Raw genomic sequence first — 23,014 nt, 5'->3', positions numbered from 1 at the left:
TGTTCGGAAAAAACTCACGAACGCATGCGAACTTATTTCACTGCTTTTCATTATTCTTAGCTTGTGCTTTTGGCTCTTGAGAGCCTATATAAAGGCCACTCTTCCCTCACTTTCAACAGACACACATAGAACTTCTCAGAAGTGGAAGATCTCTTGCCATAATGCTGGAGTTACCTTCTCTCCCTCAACCTCTCACCCTCGACCCATCTCTTGTCAGGCCAAGGGCCACCCTGGAGGTCAAGGACCGGCGGCGGTTGCTAATGGAAACGGGATCCTAGGGGAAAGCCTATAAAGGGAGGTTGGGCGGAGGATCGAGGCTAAGGCAGTCCCACGGTCTCACATTGGTATCAGAGCTCAGTGGACAAGGGAAGGTCGTGGAGTTTTTTTTGCATGAGACATGCATGGTCTCTCCTCTCTCTTCCTCAAACGAGGCTATGGCGGGATTTTGGAGGGCCAAGACTAGTGCGAGAACTGGCTCTTACACACAAGGGAGGCACGGGCAAGACCTGCACCATTTCACCTGCAAGTGCTCTTGGTGGATTCGCGTCGGCCCAAGGATCGATTTACGTTTCTGCAATGGTTGAGTTCGAGCAACCATCAGCGCGTGCTCTAGCGTTTTCCCCTTGCGCAGTCACCTGCTGCCACCATGGATGAGGCAAGGAGCTTCTTTTCACATGTTATTAACACACGGGCACCCTACTTTGGGCATCCTTCCTTACTAAGGGCCAAGCCCCATGGCGGATTTTCCATGCATGCCAGGGTGTGGGGTTTTGGCCTCAAGTGAAGAATCAATGAAAGCGGACATGCGTTGGGTAGCTTGCATGTATCATCCTTTAATTAGTTAACATGCATCGGCCATGTAGCAAGAAACTGATTGCAAAGTTTTGGAAGCTTGAATTCTTGAAAACGGTTCAAACTTCGAGTACATCAGTTTCGGTAAGCACACTATCGTGCTTGTTTGTTCAAAAACGGTGCTTGTGCTTACTGACATCGGGCAAGGTTCTGAGCAAGGTTGCTAGGAAAAGACAATGTCAATGCTTGGTTTGAGGTTCATGGAAGCTCAAATATCTTGACCATGCAATCGCCGTGGCGAATTGATACAAGTAGATTATGAGCCCTCATAGTAAGCAAGGACCGTGAGGATTATTTAAAGCCCTGAAAGATATGAAACACATAGCATTCAAGGCTTGTACGACAACATGCAAGGCAACACTCTTTTCGAGGCTTATCAAAAGCAATAGATGAATATTTGGAAAGCGTGTTGCATTTCAAAAGCACCACTATGTGTAGTGGAACTCTCAAGGAGGGCGATACTTGAAGCAAGCAAATATTTCACGAAAATATTTTGATGTACGGTCGACGACAAGTACGGGATTTTTGCAGACTCCATGCGGGGCATGGTGGTGGAAAAGCAAGGATTTATCGAACTCAAGATCAGACACAAGCCAATGCTTGGAGAGGCAAGTCAATGCAAGTAATCCAGTACACAGTAACTTTCGATTTTGTTGACAGGTATAAAAAAAAAGACTATGATCAAAGGTCATGATATGCAACATGCATGTGTGCTGCCATAGCAATATTTTTTGTTGTTTATGCATTTTCACAAACATCACAGAGTGGTCTGAAGACAACCCTTAAGCAAGGCTTGATTTTGTCAAGCAATGTTGATACAAAGTGTAGCTTCTGCCAAGAAGGAAAAATTTTGCTACAAAGGCAAGGCCTTTTGCTAGTTTTACTCCAAAGGCTGGAACAAGATGTTGTTGGCCATTCTTTCTTTGAAGGGAAAGCAAACTTTTCACGAGCATGGATCCACACATTGGATACATCATCATTTCTCATAGTTGTACGATTTGGCAAGACCGATTCTCTATGAAATTTTGACAAATTTAACTCCTTTCTACTTTGACATACGTATGTCAACATGAACACCTGTTCGCTACGCGCACTCAGGATACGCTTTTTAATCTGATGAACTTATGCGAAGCAAGGCTTCTCTCAGAACATCTTGCATGGAAGTTCCAAAGTCTGGAATATGCTAGTAGCATGCGGACTTCCAAAACTTGGCACAATGTATATATGATTTTCTTGGAGGTGGGTATGACCCAAGCCACAATGGTATGTAGGGTAGCTCTCAATTTCTAAGTATATATGGCTACAAGACAATTTCAAGCGACAAATACTCATCTCTAGAACGATGTGGATATAAGCTCATAGTTTACGCAATGGTGCATTGTGATGTATCTAATCATGCAAGGCACCTATACCAATGGCTGCTCACATGGTTGAGACTATCCTTGACACAATGGATTTATATTTTTTCCATTGTATGCATGGCATACTCGTATGATGGCCATACAATAGCCATCATTGTATACGCTTCCGCTATAACACGAAATACTCTGTTAAGGACAAGGTAAGTAATTGATATCTTCAAACATTTTTAATGTTATTCACAGGCAAAGTGCCGTCTTTAAAGTTACCTTGGTACGATCATGCTCACATACAAGGTCAGTGGGCCAAGATGTGACTAATGGTACCTCTCTCTATGAGGGCATGGTACAAGTACAAAGTTGTATGCTTATAGGATATGCTAAGCCTTTCTCTACGAGGGCGTGTAGTTGTACACTTATAGGATAAGCTATGACAAAAGCGGGCGGAGTTTGCCTCTTTAGGGTCGCAAGAAGGAGGTACATCCTTTTCGACACACGGCCGAGCCACGGTTCATGGCAGAGAGCCCTGGCGATGGCAATTCTTCCTCACGCAGCTTTGCTGCCGCCATTGCTACAGAGAACGCTATAAATTTTTTTTATTGTTTGTTTTTATTCAAAAGTGCCCTAATAAATGGTACGCCAACTAAGGGCGGCCACCCACAGGGTTTTTCGTCAAGCATGCCTTCTCATGCAAAGGGCATGCACGGGTCCCCATCGGGCGCATAGTACAATCACTGATGCCCTCAGCACCCTCGGGTATGTAGTCGGTTTTCAGTATGAAGAATTTAAAGGACAAATTTGACAGGTCATCAAGGCAAAGCTTTGACGTGTTGCCCAAGCCATATGCAACTCGCCTACATGGTGCATAGAAGGACATATGCAGAAGATCATCAATCGATGGTGAAGACCTCGGACACGAAAACGAAGGGATTATCAGACTATATATTATGTTGATCTTGGCCATGGTGTCCTGAGAGATTATCTACGGATCCAGTATGACCAAAGTCAACAAATTACATCCAATTTTGGTAGTCATTACCATGCTTTGAACCAAGGAGCACGGCTCCTATCGAGATAACCTCTACACGGATTTCTCGATGCACAATTTTCTCGTACTGAAGGCAACTCAAGCATGGCTTGTGCCTTATAAGGCATCGATGATTGGCAAGGCCTATTATTCTTTGATTTTAAGCAGCAGGCAATCCGACATGGTGAAGTTGAATCCACTATCGGCCATGTCTATTGAACCAAACATCAGTATCCATAAAATCATTTCTTGGTTTTCTTCTTGCTGGCAACTCATTTGATTCTTCTGGCGACAAGCTTCGTCAACAGGTGTACTTAATGAGGTACGCACTTGATATTTGTTTATTGAGCATGTGTTTGACCACTATGGTATACGATTGATCACGGATATCATTCATAAGACTTAAAGTATGTAGAAGATGCACATACTTTGCACACATAATTCCATTTTTTCCAGCAGATCTACAAATGGACAAGGTCTATTTTTTGTGAATGGTCGACACGGTCGACTTTGTTTTGCTATGACATCTGTCGCCAATAGCATTTGTTGGCAATAAGGCCAGCCAAAATTATATGCATTGCGACTCCCCACGTTTTGCATATGGTATGACCTTCATAATTAGGAAGAGATAGGCAATGTGTTTGCAGGTTATTTCATTATGTACCAGACGGGTGTATAGGACATACAAGGACATCTGTGCAGATATGGCTATGAGCCGTTTTGGAATGAGTTTTTCCTTCCAAATTTCATGACAACTGGTTGCAGCAACAACGACCAGGTTAGTCGAGTTTCAGTTTTTCTTGTTTTCTCTGTTTACACTTTATTTGGCAATTACTGTCATTGTGCAAAGCAAAGTACTTTGGCAATTTTATTTGAAGCAAGGCTTCTCCCTTGTGCCACGGTACTGCCCAATGACTTGGCATCACGGGAAGTGACACACAAGTTTGGAAAACTAGCCAAATGGGAATATCAGCTCACAGAATTCCTACCAGTCTAAACTGTGCAAGGCACTTATGGTTTTGGTTCTCACGTATGAGGCCATCACTCTCGCCAAGGGCTTCAAAATTTGTCTGCAAGGCAAGACTAACCAGGTGGCATAAATTCCACCGCTTCAAAGATTACGCTTCCGCTATCACACCAGACACTTTGTCACGGACAAACTAAGTTCTGCATGGTTTCAATTTATGGTTGCTGTCAACACACAATACCACTAAATGGAACCTAAATCTAGGACCTATTTCACAGGAAAAGTGCCATATTAAGTCATTTTTGTAAAGTCACGACCCCATACATGGTAAGAGGGTCAAGCTGTGGCGTGTGTTTTTTCCCCCTCTACGATGAGAGCGTTATACAAGAAGATTGTTGCATGCTTATAGGATAAGCTGCAAGTCAGGCATAAGATACGTCAGAGCACATAGATTGGGCACAACAGATACAAGCCCGTCACTTAAGGAAAGTTCCTCAGCCCAACATTTTCTCTCTCTCTTTCTTATTTCTCTCCATGAATAATGAAAACTTTCTACGCAGTTTTTGAGACATGTTTTGTTTGGGAGTCAGCATGAGCCAAGGTGCTCTAACTCTCAGCTAGAAATTGGGCAAGACGCCCTCTACATTAGTCTTCATCATTTCCTTGAGTGCACTAATTGCCATAAGGGCTATGCACCACACATGCTGACTAGGAGTCATTGTCAGATTTTGGGTAGGACCCAACTATTGGCATTCCTTGGGTGCTTGTTCTTATGACCGAACAGATCTGCCCATAGGAATACACATTGAATACATTGACGTTAATGGACGAGCAAGAATCTTGTCATTTTGGATGATTAGGGTCTCATTTTGCACTACCTGTTTCTAGTGCGACGCTCAAGTTGAGTTTTGGATACTCTTGAACTCACATTAGCTGATCTATACCATGGAGCCTAGAGGTAGCAAACAGTTGAGACAGCATGGCTATTGATACGAGCTAGGCATCTAACTTGTGTGGATTTCTTGCTCTCTCTATCGCACTACGAGTGTTTATGGTGTCATAGTTTTGGGGGTACGACCTAGCGGGTGCTTACTAAATCACCCCATAGGCATTGAGGATCACAGTTTGATCTATTCCCATTATAGTTTCAAAAAAAGAATTCCACAATCTATCACGCGGTGGCGGAAAAATTCAACTTTTCAAGTTGAGTCTCATCATTCTGCACACAGATAACTAGGTTGGTTACTGTCCACTGCTAGTTGAGCAGTTTCTACAAAAGGTCTTACCAAGTGGTTGGACTTCGTAGATTTTTCCCAAAGGGTTTGGATTGCGAAGGCAACACCCAGGGTTCCCAGTGCAATGTTGCTTGATTTTTCCACAGGAGGGAGACGTACTCCTGTGCATTTGAATGCGGGTAACTGAAATTTCAATTCAGTCCCCAGGGCCATGCCAAGGGCATGTTGAAACAAGTATGTTGGGCCGTAGTGTCCAATGTACATTATGTTGTTATGAATCCACTTGTAGGATTCTATTTTGGCACATGTTGTCACCTGGGATACAACATGGTCTAGGGACTCAAGGAGTTCGGTTTAGACAATGTGGATCAATGAATGAGGGTCCCTCTCACTCTTGTCACAGAGTGTTTAGAGTTACCTCCACACACAAGTACATCTAGTACTTGCAGGATGTTCCTTTTTGAACATTCTTACATAAGACATATTTCACAGGTGGAGAATATGAGTCTCTGGACTGACACTGGCGCCCATTATTTCAATTATGTGTCACGACAAAGTCCCTAGGTGCTGGTCAAATCTGTTTTCTAGAACATTTTCAACACGACGTATCAGGAGCAATTTCAGTGGCCAGAAATTGTCGGATACTTAGAATGACTTGTTCAGCTACAAGTATTGCTAAACAAGTCATTACAGATGGGTGTTTATACATATAGCAAGGCTCTGAGTGGTTAATGTTTCATCCTCTAGTATGATTCAACCATTTCAGCAAGGCTTGAAAATGATTACCACTGCAAGTATTTAGTTTCTTTTCAGAACTATTTGCATTCCTCTTTACTGTGTGCTACACACATAACATTCGCCATAAGTAATGGCAAGGAGGATCATGGATATACACGTTCGGATCTGTTTTTTGCTAAATGCATGCACACTAGGTGTTATGGGTCCTAGTGTTTAGCAAAGCCTGATTTGGAATGGCATACATATTCCTCAAGTTATTGCTTATGAAGCATATTTCACTCTATGTGCAGTATCTCTATAAGATTACTTCTGGGGTCTACTAATCACCAATAGAGGTCATGGCTCGGTTTGGGTGTTTGTGGATTTTTCAAGTTCACCATGATGGTTATTCCGGACATTGTTGATTCCTCGACAATGTTATACGATATTGTAAATCCCCGTTTACCAGTCGTCCGGGAAGACTGTCTGTAAACCGTGGGGGAAACACACCTCAGTACTGTCAGTATCCAAGGGGATAGGCAGATTACAAAGTTTAATCTTGGGCTAAAGGATATGCAAAGTGCGTACATTAGTACCAAGAAATCCAATTAATAAGCATTTATTGCTCTTCTTCGAGTTTACTTACTATCAGTTAACGCATGTTGCGACTAGGTAGTCTCTTCATGTACAAGTCAGGTTCTCAACCTTGACACTCGCTAGGGTGGGGTTGTTTAATGATGAAATTTGAGAACAAGTCAAGGACTTACACTTGGCTGATGAGTTAGGTCAGCAAGTTACTTTCACAGAAAGTGAAAAGCGGTACTCTTTCAGGTACATCTTTGTCGTGATAACTTGTTTAGCATGCTCATGTGCGTTCTAAATGGATTCTACACACTAGATGGTTGCAAATGGACAACAATGTGGAAAATCAAGATGTTACTCTTGGTTTCATTGAACCTCCTACGGAACCGTGTTCCGAGCAACCAAACAGCTGGATCCATGAGGGATGCCACTTGGGAAAACATTAGTGTTCTTAAGAAGAAGTTCCCCACTTTTGTTTTCGAGGACAAAAACTCTTCTTAAGGGGGGAGTAATGTCAGGACACTGGCAAGGCCGGACTAGACAAGGGCAGGGCCGGGCTAGGCAGTGTGGAAAGGGAGTCCAACTAGGGCAAAGGGCTAGGGGCTTTGCTATATAATGGGTGGTTGGGTGGTGGACTCTCAGGATCTAGCTTCCCTTGTCTTACATATCCACCATTGTGCAATGGTGTGTTATCCGCATTAAATTATCCAACATTCTACAATGGTGTGTTATCCACATGAAATCATCTAGCATATCATTCACCCTCAATTGACACATAAAAACATCCTTTGGAAATCTAGAAACTACATTTTGTCCATTCACACGCATGTCTAGATGGTGCTTCAAGTGGGGAAACAAAGCAAACATTCCAAATTGGCATGGTAAGCTTCACTTTTGACTACATTTATCCCTCTTCATAAGTGGCATGTTTTTCTTCACGAAAACATCATCTTGTTGAGGGGTATCCAGCATTGTGTAGTGGTGTGTTATCCGCATTAAATCATCCAACGTTCTACAATGGTGTGTTATCCGTATGAAATCATCTAGCATATCGTTCACCCTCAATTGACACATAAAACATCCTTTAAAAATCTAGAGCACTACATTTTTTCCATTCACATGCATGTCTAGATGGTGCTTCAAGTGAGGGCAATGAAGCAAACATTCCAAATTTTGCAAACTAAGACAGTTGCCAAAATTCAAATGAACAAAACGTGGATGCAATTTTTTTGCATCCGCAACAGGCTTTGAATTTAAAAAAAAATGCTTGTTGAATCGTTTTGTTGGCTATCACTTTTCAAAACTTGCAACCTATCACATGGGTTTATCGGGGAGGACTATATATACTCCAAATGTGTATATCTTATGGGCTCAATTGAGAGGATTATATATACTCCAAGTATCACATGGGTTGATTAGAGAGGATTGCAAATATGTATACATTAGAGGGGGTGAGGGTTTTTAAAAGACACCCATAGTGTACAAAAATCATGTCAATTAATGTACTATTAATAATCTCTTAGATGCATGTGATATAGGAAAATTTTGATGATTGACTGCCCCAAAATACTTCCTTATAGTTTTCATATGCACTAAGCTTATGAAACCCATGAAACAAGGTGTTAGATGGCAAGATTGTATTGAGGTCGTGAAGAGTATATTTATCATCTACACATTTGACATCAAGGCCAAGCCTTGCAAGTGTAGAGAGAGACATAAATACATCCTAACCCAAACACATACAATGCATTGGTGTGAAAGATGTGGAGTGCGTGTGCAAATGTGTGCATGCTCGGTGTGTTGTGCAAGGAAGGAGAATGCACCATTCACACCTAGGAGCCCACACTTGACCGATCAAGCCCTACATCCAATTAATCCTTATACGCTAAGTCCATCTAACAAAGACTTATCTGCTAAGTCTATGGTGCATCTCTCATCGGCAATCACTTGATCCATGGTAATGTAAGTACGATCCATGGTAATGTAAGTACGAGACCGACAAGCCCAGCCTATAGCTAGAAAATAATAAGAAGGGTACTAAAGGCATCATGGGTTAACATGTCCCCCTTCTTGATGTAGATTCCATCCTTGGAATCTATGAATGTGTAGACTAAAGTAGGTAGTAGTGGTGAACATCTTAGTAGTGGCCAATGGATGTGCTCTCAATCAAGATGTTTATGTTGAATGGCACGGCTCACGTACTCTAAAAAATATGTGACTCCTCCTAAGAGACAATGTAGAGTAAGTCCACTAAAAAGCACAAATACACTGCACACAAACTCATATATCGGATTAAGAACCTAAAGTAACTATTAAGAACTAGGAAGAATTTTCCACAATATTAAAAGAATATATATAATGCTCTACCTTGGTTAAACTAGCTCAGCCAGAGTTCTTGATTAATAAACATAGACAAGGGAATATGACGTAAAATTATATTGAATATAAGGTATAATACTAAGCAATCATGTTAAATACTTTGTTACCAATCAAGCTCAAAACAGGCAAGTATGGATACTAGAAAAGACAACAAGCAATAATAATGGTCAAGAAACACTTGTTTTGTACTGACAACCATGCCTGATTTGATGAGTGGACATGACAAAGATTGCATGATGTTCAAAAGCCGAGCTAGTACAATGTTTTCCCGGGCCAATTAGCAAACAATAGAAAATACCTCTAGGAGGCACATTGGTGGGAAGACGCATCAACCCATTATTGAAAAAAATTAAACCCAAATATAGAATCCTAACCTATCTATTTGCACCACACTATAGGACCAAGGAAAGAGGATATTGTATAGAGTGACTGTCATTCCTAAGGCTAGGTCTCTATCCTCATCGTCAAGATAAATATAGTCATCCTCAGTGAGACCACATGCTTCGTTGTGCATATATGTTAATCAAGAGTGTTACCATCTGTGGGTAGTCATTTTGTCTGAAGGGGTAAGCATGTGCCTATGGGGCAGTATCCTCTATCGCATAGGGATCACTCATGGTCAATAGATACTTCAGCCATTCTAACTCCTCAATTTTTTTCTCACACACTAGATTAGCTACCATATCACATTCGGAGGTAAGTACAGGGTAGATAATGTAAAACACTTGAGAAAGGTAAGGAGGTTACCTTTCACCCAAAGTAGAAGTGGAGGACTTTGGTGAAGTAGCCAAATCTGTGAACATAGACAGAGTTGGATTAGGTTTCTAATAATTCTTGGGTTGGTCAGTGCACAGAATGTGACATTGTGATTCATGTTGATTTCTATATTTCACTTTTTTGGTTGGATGGCTCTTGCTCTTTTACTTCTTTTTTATTATTTTTTAATTTTTATATAGTCTAAGTACAAAGATATATGTATATAGATATATATATTCCCTAGGGTTTGGCAATTAAAAGGTAAGGGAGGGAAGGTTGAGAGGAAATTTATAGGAAGATACATGCCAAGCTGCACTCCCCCCTTATTTGTATAGATCATACCTTTTAAAAGGGTGTCATAGCCGTTTGGAACCAATTATTCCAGTCGATAACAATTGAGGTCTTTTGCCAATAGTTTTCTATCACCTTTACTGTTTCATCAAAATGCAGTGGTGGTAATGTACTCTCCCATGAGCGAATTGAAAGTGTTTTATTAGGTAATATCTTCACAATGGGAGGCATAAGTTCCTTTGTAGCTTACAATAAACCTAAACCAATAACTATAATAGTGCTACTTGGATCTAGAAAAAGGTTGTAAGGTCTCTATTATTGGATATTTGGATGTAAGAATGCACTTAATGATGGTGAAAATGAAGGAGAAACTCAAGAAAACACAACACATAAAGTTGCATTGCTAAGTGTACAAATACAAAGTTAAGGCTTGCTCTAAAATGATGGGTGTATATGCAAGTTGAGGCAAAATAATCTCCTACTGAGGGAAAATAACCTCCTAGTGAGGGAAAAAAGTGCCCTGAAGTTTGTAAGTGGTGTTCACACATATCACGACCATCATATGGTAACAAATATCCCCTAGGCACTAGGGATGTGATGAACATGTGTTGTCATTCATGTATAGGTAAGTGCTAGACCCTATATAATTAGGCCACAAACGGAACTAATCCCAAAACTTTGCATAAAGCTTCAAACTTCTCACGAGGTAAAGAGAAAGAGGATTGTTCTGCGTAAGCACATAAGCCAAGTTGACTCTCCATAAGAGTGTCCCTCTCTAACATAATGATATGCACCTTGATGTGATTTGTGCGATCTTGGAACACTGGGTTCTTTGCAACTGCCAAAGCATTTTGATTGTTAGTGAAGATAGTGGTGGCAACATATTGATGTCCAACACCTAAGTGAGTCAAAAGGTTTCTGAGCAAAACACACTCAGCAATAGCTATGCAACCTATCCCATAGTAAGCTTCACAACTAGAAGTGGCCATTGCAAGCTGTTTCTTGCTCAATCAAGATATGTATGAGTTGCCTTGCATGACACAAAAGCCAGTAGTGGACACTCATGGATCATAGGAAAAACCACTAGTGGACACTCATATATCATAGCAACTAGCCCAATCCAAGTTTGAAAAATTATGTAAATTTGGCGTCAATGATCCCCCCTTGGGATTAACAATTTAAAATGTCAAGTTTCACTCAAATAACGAAAGACTCCTTAATTGCCTTTCACTGCATAGACCTTCGGCTATGCATATATCTACTCACTCACAAGACTTCATGCTAAATTTGTGGCCTTGTAATGCATACTAAACAAGATAGCCAAGCCTATTGATGGAGAATGCCATTAAAGTAATCTCCAACATCATGAAGACTAAGCTTCAAGCCTGCCTCCATAGGACTATCAATAGACTTGCAATCTTCAAGGCCAAATCCATATAACAATGCCTCAATGTACCTTGTTTTGACACAAAGCAATATCTCCATCAAGTGGCTTACATTGTCTGTCCAAACAATGGTGCAAAAGCCCCAAGTATATTATTTCAAAAAGACATTCAAATCCCCCTTAAAATTAGCAATATGTCCTTCGTTTGGTCCATGAGCAACAAGTGATCAACATAGGGCACACGTTCATAAGTGATCATCTGCACTCTTGACACACGAGTGCTTTTGATTGGACTATTTCGAAAGCCATGTGTAGCGAAATAAGCATGCATCTTTTCATACCAAGCACATAGAGTTTGCTTCAAACCATACAAAGTTGTTTGTAGCCTGTACTCCTTGTTTTCCTTCCAGTTTCGAACAAAGCCACGAAGCTGTGCTACCTACACTTTTGTCATGCAGACACCATTCAAAACATCGTTCTTTACACCCAACCTCATGTATATTCCTATCATTATGATTTACCAATGCACAAATGTTACGAATGGTACTTGTATGACAAGTGAGAACAAAAGTCTTGTGAAAATCAATGCCCTTTTTCTAAGCATAATCTTTTGTCATAAGTGAACATTATGTTGATCAACTATACCATCAATGTTACATTTCACATTGAAAAACCACTGAGTACCAATGGTCCTTTTTACGAGAGGCATCACAACACATACCATTCTTCATAATAGCATCATGCTCAAATTGCATTTTACCCAACCAATCCTTTAAATTTTGTGCTTCATCAAATGACAAAGGCTTTCTCATCATACATACTAGGTACAATAAAACTTGACATTGGTGCATAAGAGACATGGTGAGAACGTGAATGAATACAAGGAGACAAAGGTGCACCTGATCTTCTATCACACAAAGTTTGCCCAACCATTGTGGCATAACTTTAGCCTACTCATTTTCAGCCCTATCTTCATCGATTATAAACAACATAGCTGTATTATAACACTGGTAAGTACAAAGTATGGATTTCCATATGATACCCAACTACACCCTCTCCCAATTCTATACTCACATTGCTTGAAGTTTACTGTCAACCAAGTTACAAGCATTAAAATGTTGTACCAAACCACCCAACCATTCTTCTCCTTTGGGGAGCTCATATGAATATGCAACACATGACAAACTCATCAATATCATATTATTTGCTCAAATATACAATTAAGGATGAAACAATTGGCACGTTGAATTTGCAAAAGCAGCAACAAGATTAAACTACAAGAAATAGCTGCATCACTCCTAACAAAACCTTTCAAGAACAGAGTTTACACTAAGTTGCTGGCAGATTCCCATCACATTAAAAAGAAAGGATGCTCACTACATAGACTCCTCACCTCTTAATCTCATGCATCACATCTTGTCCAGATCACACAGTGTTGCCATGCAGACTGTTGACTTGTATTGTGCTAGGCCAATTGCACTCAAACATTTAACATTCTTGGAATACCACAAGAATCATGTTATTCAAAAATCTTTTACATTAAAAAAAACAAGCTCTAATCTCATTGAGAACTAAAGAAACACCATCATCCATTAGAAAAAACTTCTCTATTTTACAAAATATCACCTAGGACACAACATAGGGGTGTTATTTTATAGTATCTTGCTTTGTTGTCCATCCTTTTGAATAGAGGTCACACTGTTATCTCCTAAAAATACATCAGTGTCCTACTTCATGGAGTGCCAGATAAAGAATCTAATTCAGAGCAACAAGGACCTTGTACATCACAAAGTACATGCAGCGAAATAAGCTAATCTCTGATCACATTGACCAGCTTGTTCAAATGATCATTGAAAAGATCCATTGTGAAGAGCAAATGAATCAACAACAACTTTAATAGACAATGTCGTGATTGCAGAACACCATTGCCTAAAGTCATTGGTTATACTAACAGAATTTGCAAGTTTTGCCAGTTTAAAGCTCACAGATGAACAAAAAAATATATACAACCACCTGTTGGTTTCCACAAATGATGTGCACATTGTCACAAGGCACTGGATAAAACATTTGATAATATGATTGATATACGGATACATTAAGCACAAATGGTGTGCACATTGTCAGAACACTAGGCACTGAGGCATTGGAGAAAACATTTGATCATGTGTCTGATATACAGATATGTTAAGCAAGATCAAAGTGCCTTTTTTCTGGTTGGATAGAAAAAGGTGTGCCAATGTCATGCCCTTAATATTGTATGGTTTTGTATGTTAAGAAAAATAAAGTGCTATCATACCCCAGTCTTGTCATGCCCTTGCGTCATAACACTATAAATAGCTCATGCAAGTTTCCAAAAATCACCCGTCCACACTTACAATGGGCAATACAAATAAAAATATGGATAAGGATACATGCTCCTCTTCTTCATTTCTTGTGAGAAAGAACAAGAAGAAAAGAAAAAGAGAAAAGAGGATGAGAAAATAGAGGAGGAAGTAGAAGAGAAGGTACATGGGCATACTTTGAGATAGTTTTCATCATCTCAAAATGTTTGATTTTACAAGGGGTTTATAGCTATACAAGATGTTACTTTTCAAAAAGGGATACTGTAAATTATTTACAAAATGTATGTGCCCTTTACAAAATGTTCCACCTCATATTTATTTTGAGTTGCTCTGCAATCTGCCTGCAAAGTTCCTAGAAAGGAAGCCTAAGAATTGCTACAATGAGTGCCTCTGGTGCTTTCCTAATCTCCCTGAGGCATATCACTCTTTGAAAAAAATCTTCTCTTCGATGAAAGAGACTGAAGTCGAATCTTGGTATCTATTCCTTTCTTAGTTGATAGGTTTTTAGGTGCAGACTTTTCTTCTCGCTTTGAGCTCTTTCCTTGGTTTTCTTTTAATTCATCATGTAGATCCTCCTTATTCACCTCCTCTTTAGGAACTTTCGTAGTAGTTACTTGGTCCTTTCCATTAATGACTTTCCCTCCCTATATAATCAACCATAATATAAGTAAGAAGAAGCATATAATTAAGGAGAAATACTTGTCTTTCAAATTCGATATAGAAGATGGTGGACAACATCCAAGTTTATTATCAAGGTAAATATTTTTTAGCAAAGGGTGTCCCTCATGCACAAAATTAAAGTACCCTTAAAATTCTTCAAGCAAGGTACTAAAATTAACAAGAATTAAAAAAACCTGACAATGTGACTCAGAAAATGGTGATTTTGACCCCTCCACTTTAACTAAATTCTCACAGGGAGGAAAACTTTTTTTCTGGTGGGCCTTTTTGACGTTTTTCCCTCTCTGGGTGTCCAAAAGAGGCAACTTAGGACTCGATCCTAGAGTTTTTGGGCCTTCCGGATGTAGTGGCAAGGTCAAAATTATATTTTGAGTTTTAAGATCAGCTTTTTCTTGTGCTTGTTATTGTGTCCTCCTTGTGCAAAATTTGACTAGTCGAGGTTAGTTCGACTACTCAATTTTCATGCAAGGGGGACACATGTATTACAAGTTCACAAAAAAGAGTGATAGTCCTCTTTGTGTAAAAAGTGAGTAGTCGGAGGCTAGTCCAAGTACTTATTTTTCGCGTAAGGTGGACACATGCCTTAGAAATTGATCAAAAGAAGTTGATAATGAAAGTAATATAAATTCATATATATTACATGTATGAAAGTAACATGTATTACAAGTTCACAAAAAAGAGTGATAGTCCTCTTTGTGTAAAAAGTGAGTAGTCGGAGGCTAGTCCAAGTACTTATTTTTCGCGTAAGGTGGACACATGCCTTAGAAATTGATCAAAAGAAGTTGATAATGAAAGTAATATAAATTCATACTGAGCTAAATAATAACTATTGTTGTTCGTAGCCAGTGCCAAAAACCTGTTACATTTTGAGCTTATGATAGAGTGTAGAATCATATTTAGTGTTTAGGATATGAAGTATTCAAAAACGTAGAAGAAATAGATTGGAGCAAAGCAGGTGCTCAAATTTTTTTTAAAAGCAAAATGAGTAGAAAATGTTGTTTGGGTGCGCTCTACTCTTTATATAGTAGTGCACAAATATCTAGACAAGATTTGATTTTGCCCAAATTACGAGACAAAAATAACCTTTTTGCATGGATTTGACTGTTGTGCACAAATTTCAAGGCTCATAATTGACATGCTATATATACCCCAAAATTCCTCTAAATCTTTTTTTTTAAATTTTCTCAAATTTGTCCAAATTTTTGAGCATGACCTTTAATTCAAGATGATGCTTAGAGGACATAAAGGTACATTTTTTTCCTCGATTATTTCTTTATTGTGAATAAAATTCATTTTCTCCATTGAACTTGTGTCCTCCCTTCACAAATTCAGTATACTCCGATTCTTGAATGGGCCTACTAGAATCGCGCAGGGAAGACACTTCTTGAAGTATAAGATTTTTTTAGAGTTTTTTCAACATGTGTCCTCCTTGAACGAAAACTTTGTATACGTGTGGCTCTGTGTGAATTGTATTTTTGCATAGGGAGGACACATTTGTTAATTAATCTATTAGTAGCAATGTGTATCTTCCATTGAACTAGTGTCCTCCCTACATGAATTCATTGTTTTCAGACTTCCATCCAAGCCTACTAAAATTACGCAGCGAGGACACTTCTTGGAGTATAATCTTTTGATCAAGTTTTTTCAAGATTCTCTCTCTCTCTCTCTCTCAACAATTTGATCACGCAGGGCTGTGGCCATTATTCTGCAATAGAGCGTCGTTTTTATTCTTCTCTTTCAAACATGGGCACCCAAGTGTGCCCAGGGGGAAATCGTAGGGACCCATCCCATGGGGAGGCCACCCATACAACAAAACCATGCAGCCGTGCGGGGATTGTGCGACCATGCAAGGGTAGACAACCCTCAAGGCTGCATGAACTAACCATGCACAACATGTAAGCAGCATCTTTGGGAAGAGCTGATAAGATCAATAAAGGATATCGAAGCTTTCAAGTTGATGGCATAAGATTTCATGCTTCTGCAATGCACAACATGATTGACCAGGCTCTCGGCATCTCAAAACATTGATCCGTCTACAAGAAGAATCACTATATTTAGCAAGGGAAACTAATGAGCCGTATGCAAGGCTTATGGAGGGCTTGCTAGGGAAAAATAACAAGTGTTAGTGTACAACATGCAAGGCATGCGGCAAACTGTGGCAACACGTCTGCAATTGTGTCATATCTATCAAAGATGGTGATCTAGACGTTTTTGATGACCGATAAGCACAATAAACTTGAAATTAATGTTTCTTATTCATTTCAATTTTGCAAAAGTTTTTGCATTAGTAAAAGCAAGCTCTGTGACCATGACTTATGGTGGAAGGGGAGCTTGCTCGAAGATATGTTTGTCAAGGACAAATGTCATGGTGTTCAGGCAGGGCCTGTGGCATGTAAGGCGAAGGTATTTGGCAAGGCCTTCCATTAATTAAAATTTCAAGAAGATGAACAACAAGTTTGCTAGGTCATGACTCCTAGGAAAGTTGCATGTCATTGATGCAATCAAACAAGGACAAGATCCACCCATTGTCGACAAGCATGATCCGACAAGTTTTCAAAGTTAATTGGCAATGGCTACATGCAAATCAACACTGCACCACTCAAGGTTCCAAGCAGGTATAAGGTACATACTTTGCAAGCATTTTTTTTTTCACTAAGTTGTACAATTCGAGAAGGTCGATTATATGTGCATCCTAGACAAGGTCGACGTTCTTGGGACTTTCTTTTGCTATGACATTTGTCTGTGAGCAAGAGTATCTGTATCTATGAGCAAGGGTAGCATCCAAAGTGGGGCTACTAAGATGTATCATACAAACAAAAGACTTCCCACGTTTGGAATATGCCATGAGCATATGAACTTGGGGGAAACTTGCCAAGATGTCTGCAGGTTTTTATGTCAAGAGGCCGTATATGATACATATGCTAACTCACTCGAGCAGTACATATGGCTATGAGCTAGATTCAAGGGTGCTTCTTAGTTATGACTTACCAAAAACCTGGCCAGAAGTGGGCGACAAGGTAGTAAATTTCAAATTATGCTTGTTTCTTTTGTAATTTAACTTTTCATTTGAAGAATATTTCTTAACTATGAAAAGCAAAGTGCTCTGCCAGAAGCAAGGTTTCTCTTATGTGCCAAGGTATTATTGATTGACTTTAGATCAACGATAATGGCACACATCTTTGGCAATACGTGGATATAAGATCACAATTTACGCAACGACACATTGTGTGCAAGTGTAATCGTGCAAGGCACATATATCAGGGGCTCACATGGTTGAAACTATCATTGAAGTCAAGGGATTATTATTCTATTTTTTTTTAATATGTATGCATGGCATACTAGTACGATGGATATACGACACCCCATCATTGTATACACTTTTGCTATAATACTAGCTACTCTGTCAAGGACGAGGTAAGTTATTGATGTATTAAAACATTTTTTATTTATGTTTATTCACAAGCCATACTTAAGTCACTCTGGTAGATTCATGACCACATACAAGGTAGGTTAGTCAAGATGTCACTTATGTTACCTACATGTGAGACATTGTTTGCACAGAAGCATTTGTAAGGGACATACAACACAGTAAAATAAGGGATTTTTCCTCAACCCAACATTCTCTCTCATTCTCTCTCTCTCTCTCTCTCTCTGTCTCTCTCTCTCTTTCCTAATTCTCTATGGGAAAGTTGAAATTAGGCATGATTTTAGTAAAATATTTCTATGTTGATATGGTAATAGGAAGGACTAAGAGCCATTTGTTTTTGAAGGGCTAATATCCATCTATTTTGGAATGGCTAAGCGCCATCTGTTTGTAGTCCATCATTGATTTCTTTAAGATCGAGCAATTCTATCCAGTTGAGTACCCATCAATTCTAATGGACAAGCAAGTGTCTTGCCATTACTGATTTTTTGGGCGTCACTTTAGCACTACATACTTTAACTGTGAAGATCAAGTAGAGTTTTTGAAAGTCCCAAACTCGTAAATGCTTATCTCTACCAAGGTGTATAGATAAAGCAAGCAATTCAGACAACACGGCTGTTCACAAAATAACACAAGATTATGGATTTTCGAGTTTAGAAAAGATCCAATTGTGAATACGAGTCAAACTTGAGTGGATCTCCTATTTTATCTATAGCACTAAGAGTGTCTATACGAGTACAATTTTCGGGCAAGACCCAGATTGTGATTACTAAATCACTCATTAGGTGTTGATGGTCAATTCGTGGAACCTTCACACTTGCACTTTCAAGGAAAGAAGTCCACAAGCTGCCAAGGGGTAGTGGAAAATTTCAACTTCCAAAGTGGACTTCAATTACTATTGGCTGCTAGTTCAACAGTTTCTTTGTAACCTCTAACAAGGGGTCGGACAATGTAGAATTAACCTAGGGGTTTGGATTGCAAAGGAAACACCCAGGGTTACATGTGCAATACTACATGAATTTCACTAATTTTCAATTAGTGTTCCTAGACCTTTGCAGACCAAAAATTTGGACAGTTGACTTTGACTACATGTAAGTGACACTCTGTTCAACATCCAAGTACACATCTGATTTGGTTTTGTTTCTCTTTTGAATATGTTTTTGTTTACTTTTTCAAGTAGGATGCATAAACTTCTATGTTTTCTTCCATTTTGCTCTTTAAGAGACATGACAAAGTCATGTAATAGCAAAGTATTTTGGACCATAGTGTCCAATACACATTCCTACATTATGCAATTTTGGCACATGTTGTCACATGGGATACAACATGGTCTAGGAACTCAAGGAGTTCAGCTTAGCCAGTGTGGATTAAAGATAACAAGGGTCCTCTCACTCATGTCGCAAAGTGTTTACAATTATCTCCACATACAAGTACACCTTGTACTTGAAGGATGTTCTTTTTTCATAAATCCTTTTTTGAGACATATTTTTCACATGTAGAGAATATGAATCTCTAGGACTGACACTGGTGCCTGTTATATAAATTATGTGTCGCAATAAAGTCCCTAGGTGCTAGTCAAATCCGTTTCTAGACCATTTTTAGCATTACATATCAGGAACAACTTCAGTGGCCATAAATTGGTGGATACTTAGAACCACTTGAAAAGTTACAAGTGTTGTTAAACGACTCTAACGGATGGTTGTTTATGCATATAGCAAGGCTATGTGTTCTAATGAAAAAGTTTCATTTTTTGTACCTAGAAGTGACTTATGTTTCACCTTCTATTATGGTTCAAACATTTTATCAAGGCTTGCAAATGATTGCAGTAAAAAGTATTTAGTTCCTTTTCAGAACTATTTACACTCCCCTTTCATGTGTGCTCGGAGCATCACATTCTCCATAAGTATTGGCAAGGTTGATCATGTATATGCAAGTTCGGATATGTTTTTGCTAAATGCATGTACACGAGGTGTTATGGGACCTAATGTTTAGCAAAGGCTAATTTGGAGTGGCATGCATATTCATCACATTAGTTGCTTATGAAGCATTTTGCACTCTATGTGCAGTATCTCTATGAGATTACTTTTTGGATCTACCAATCACCAATAGAGGTCATCGCTTGGTTTGGGTGCTTGTGGATCTTTCAAGTTAACCAAGATGGTTATTCATGATATTGTTGATTCCTTAGCAATGTTGTATGACATTGTGATCCTTGTTTACTAGTCATTTTGGAAGATTGTTTGTAAATCGTGGGGAAACACACCACCTTAGTATTGTGAGTTATCCAAAAAGGATAGGCAAATTATAAGTGTAATCTTGTGCTAAAGGATATGTGAAACGCGTACGTTAGCACCAAGAAATCCAATTAGCAATCATGTATCACTCTAGTTGGAGCTTGCTTACCATAATGTAAAGCATGTTTGTGACTCGTTTAGTCCCTTCATGTTTAAGCGAGGTTGTCAATCTTGAACACTAGTTATGGTGGGGTTGTTTACTGATGCGATAAGATAACAAGTCAAGGACTTCTACTTTACTGATGAGTTATGTCAGTCAGTTACTTTCATGGAAAGTGAAAGGAGGTACTATTTCGGGTACATCTTAGTTGTGATAACTCGTTTAGCATACTCAATTGAGTTCTAAATGGAATCTACATGCTATGTTGTATACAAGCCGGCTACACAAGATGGTTGCAATGGGACAACGATGTGAAAACTCAAGATGTTACTCTTGGTTTCATCGAACCTCCTATGAACCGTGTTCCAGTCAAAAGAACAACTGGATGTAGGAAGGATGCCATTATGGAAAACATTAGTGTTCTTATAAAGATATCACCACTTTTGTTTTCCAGGATGAAAACGTTTCTCCAAGGGGGGAGCAATGTAATGCCAAGGGCAAACCCAAGGGGGTTCATGGACCTAGGCCAAGGACTGGCTGTTAATTGTGGATAGGGGATGCTAAGTATTGATGGGCAAGGGCCTATATTATGGGTGGTAGGTTTAAGAATCCTTCACAACCGTTCCCTCAATCTCACATTAGTATCAGAGCCATCCTTCACCCCACTAATAGAAGCTCTCCTACGAACATTATTTCCACCAGATGAACTTTTTTATTAATGGGGTGAAGGCTCTAGCCTTCACCCCACTAATATAAGCTTTCCTAGGAACATTACTTCCACCATATGACCTCTTGGGGTCTAACTCAACCACCACATTCTCCCATGAAGTCCAATACTTACTATGGTAGTTTTTTTTTTTTGCTAATAAAGGTTGTAGTTTCCATGCAAATCCTATCTAAAGGTGCACAATATTCTCAATGATTCTACACAATGCATGCAATGTGCATATGTGGCCATTTGAAATGGGAACATCTAAACCAGCTTGAAAGTTCGGATCATTAGAGTTTCTATTTGGAGCTTTGTTCCAATTAGCAAGATTCAGCTTCTTTGCTGCACCCATACATTAGATAAAAGGGATTTGGGCATTGACACCGTTTGACACATACACTTCAGTATCTTTAGGTCTCCCCCATGTACGATTTCACCTTGTACCTTTCACAACCCTCAACATCTAACTCCTCCTTGGGCTGTTGGACTTTGATTATTGTAGGGATACTAGTGTGGTGGAAACACCCAATTTAACATAAAAAAACCTCACTATCGACCTCAAAAGCTCTTAGCCACCAAATGTTCTTCTCTGACTGCACACTTAAATTTTTAGGGTTTTCTCCCACCTGTGTGGTATCTAGAGCTCTATTGATGAAGGTTATTGATACCCTCTCAAGTTTTCTATCCTTCACAATTTCACTTTCATCTAATTTGATCACAAGAATGGCTTGCCCATTCACCTCAATATGTTGAAAATCAAATAATTTTATCATTTCCATATGTAGAGTTCTTAGGTCAAAGAACAAATTGTTGAAAGAGTTCAATTTAAGGTCTTTCTTCCTACTAGGATATATATGTCATTGATGTGGAAGGTTCTCCAAGGTTTCTTTGTGATCAGTCTGATGAAACTAAGGACTTGAGGTAAACACAAACTTATAAAGACTAAACTAAGGACTTGAGATAAACACAAACTTAGTCTAGCCTAACTAAGGACCTGGGGTAAACAGAAACTTACAAAGACTATAGCTTCTAAAGATACAATTGACTTACAAAACAAAAACACAAATTTGAAAATTACACTAGTTTTACCTCATTGCTTTAATTGTTCTGTTGTAGCCTCCACCTCCTCACTTGAGACTCTCAATATTCTTCAGCTTATTTTATTTTTATCTAAGCCCAAGCTCTGTCCTCTTTCTTCTAGCTATATTCAACAAAATAAATGTAAGTTCTCTACCTTCTCCTTGCTTTCTTGAAGTTGATGATTAATAGAATCCTTGAATTGTTGTAGCAAATTGTTCTCCATCAAAAGAAAGTCCCTTTCTGCTACAAGGTTTTGTGTACATCCTAGTAGTCCTTTCATACCATCTCCTACAAATCTCATCAATGAAGAGAAGTTCAAAAATGGTGGGCTACTTGGTGATGGGGTCTATGGGATACAATCTACCATAGGTCAATGTGCTTCTTTCCCTCTGATCACAATGCTTCAATTCCAGAAGAAGGAGTTTCACAAAGCCTATTGAACATGGAGATGATAGATACATGTCTTAGCAGGGTTGATGGCCAAAGCTTAGATATGGGGAAGATGATGGGTTGGATATGGTGCAAAGAAAGGTGTAGAGAAAGGAAAGAAGAAGCAGGGGAAATTTGAAATTTGGATCAAAAGAAAAAACGGGTGCTTTGGAAGGGATAATTTTTGAGAAAGGGACACACTTCAAAAAGATTTGAAAATGACACTACATGTGGGGCCCTGAAAAGTGAGATCTCGTGCACTCGATAAGAAGGTGGAGTTTTCTACGCAATTTTGGGTTTTTGAATTTCTTATTCACATTTTTCAAAATGAAAAGCATTTTCTCTCTCTACCATTTCTTACAAGACGAAAAAGAGACCTTAAACTTTCCCTAATGCATGGTCATATAATT

This window comes from Adiantum capillus-veneris, chromosome 30 (assembly GCF_014529385.1).
Source record: "Adiantum capillus-veneris isolate H3 chromosome 30, ASM1452938v2, whole genome shotgun sequence".
NCBI lineage: Eukaryota > Viridiplantae > Streptophyta > Polypodiopsida > Polypodiales > Pteridaceae > Adiantum > Adiantum capillus-veneris.
Note: the sequence above shows the minus strand (reverse complement) of the source record.